Source organism: Taudactylus pleione, unplaced genomic scaffold (genome assembly GCF_031769625.1).
Source record: "Taudactylus pleione unplaced genomic scaffold, aTauple2 ptg000400l, whole genome shotgun sequence".
In the NCBI taxonomy this organism is placed as follows: domain Eukaryota; kingdom Metazoa; phylum Chordata; class Amphibia; order Anura; family Myobatrachidae; genus Taudactylus; species Taudactylus pleione.
This window is the reverse complement of record NW_028284802.1, coordinates 3,086,394-3,088,006: the sequence shown is the minus strand read 5'-3', so window position 1 is coordinate 3,088,006 and position 1,613 is coordinate 3,086,394. Positions and strand designations below refer to the sequence as shown.

The following is a 1,613-nucleotide window of genomic DNA, read 5'->3' as shown; positions in this document are numbered from 1 at the left end:
TTCGATATTACTGGAGGGTGGGGGGAGGAGCAGGGGAGCACTGCTGGACAGAATTCATATAGATATATATATAATAATACCAATCTACAGATACAGAGCTGATCCTGTCCACAGACTCCTAACAAGAGTATACAGGGAGAAAAAAGTCAAGACCGAACAGTCATACTGGACCATTCTCGAGGCCCAACTACTACAACATTGTCAACCAGCGGAAGGGTTAGACCATAGAAAGTCTCCAACAAATAGAGATCCCACTAGGTATGAGGCGGAGGCGGCTTTGAAAGAATTGACACCACAATTCCTTTCAGAGGGTCAGACAGCAGTACCACCACTCTGATACAGAGGGATCAAACAGCAACTAAAACCCTGCAGTTATAAATCCCCATAGCAGACCACTGGCAGAGTGTCTGGCAGCCCATCAGTTGCCTGCCTATAGAGTCGGCACTACCACTTGGGGCGGGTCTCAAACTTGTGTATGGGGCGCCCCAGGTGGGAACTTTACGGTCACGCCCTGTACCGTCCTGAAAAAAAAACCACAGCACCAACCCCAAACAACAGACAACTTGATGGAATTGCATAGTCAGTACAAACTGCTGGCCCAAACATAGTATGAAAACAACCCGGATACCCTGGCAGTAAAAGAGCACGGATGCAACAGCCACCCAGGGAGAGCTACCAATATAGGGAAGTATCCCATACAGCAAGGCTAGAGCACTAGGACAACCATAAAGGTAACCATCAGGTACCTGTCAGTGTGATGAAAATATCCACAGATACTGAACAGGAATCAGGCTCCCTGCGCAGAACATAATGACTATCACACTGTAATGTAAAGATGTGCCTTAGCCCATAGATGCGCTACAGTCCTTTATAACCCCAACAGATTCTAGTAGAATAAAGTGACAATTAAATATGGAACGCTTCACGAATTTGCGTGTCATCCTTGCACAGGGGCCATGCTAATCTTCTCTGTATCGTTCCAATTTGTAGTATATGTGCTGTGGAAGCGAGCACTCTCAATGTTGGAACTATGCACCCACATGCCAGGGAAGCTCTAAAGTGTAGTACAGCCAACTGATTATGAGAGCGGATGGCTGCTAAGACTGCAGCTAGGGTGCGGAAGGGAGACTTGTAATGTCAGGTTGCATGAAATAGGAGCCTCTTCCGAGGCATTAGTGAGGTACCGCTTACCTGTGAGCAACCAGAAGCCCTCTGGACGCTATGTAGAATGTTACTGACCTTTTCCATCTCACAGTAACCAGTCACGTCAGGTATAGAGAGTAGTTCAGTGGGCTAAGACCAATGCTCTACAGCACGGACTTCAGTCTGGCGATGTTGTCGTAGGAAATACTGTAGAAAACAAGAAAAAAGTTACCGGAGACAAGAAGGTTGTACAACAGAACTCTATACCTGAGCTTGTTACATTAGGGATTTGTATCCATAGAGAGATTATACATATACCCCAAACACGGTCTGCTAGTGTAAGTATCAGTACATTAACACTTATAATGGTGAAGTGCGTATTAGTTAAGAGGCGGATTTAAACAAGACCTTGTACCGGTCAAGATACACATAGAAATATTACATATTTGATGATGGATGCCCACCTGTGA

General features: G+C 45.6%; 1 non-coding gene across 1 annotated transcript; it reads right to left on the bottom strand.

Annotated features, from left to right (window-relative positions):
* Positions 1–906: 906 nt before the first annotated feature.
* On the bottom strand, positions 907–1,014 carry LOC148506523 (U6 spliceosomal RNA). The gene has a single exon (XR_015869784.1). It is a non-coding gene; the product is annotated as a U6 spliceosomal RNA (small nuclear RNA).
* Positions 1,015–1,613: the final 599 nt, after the last annotated feature.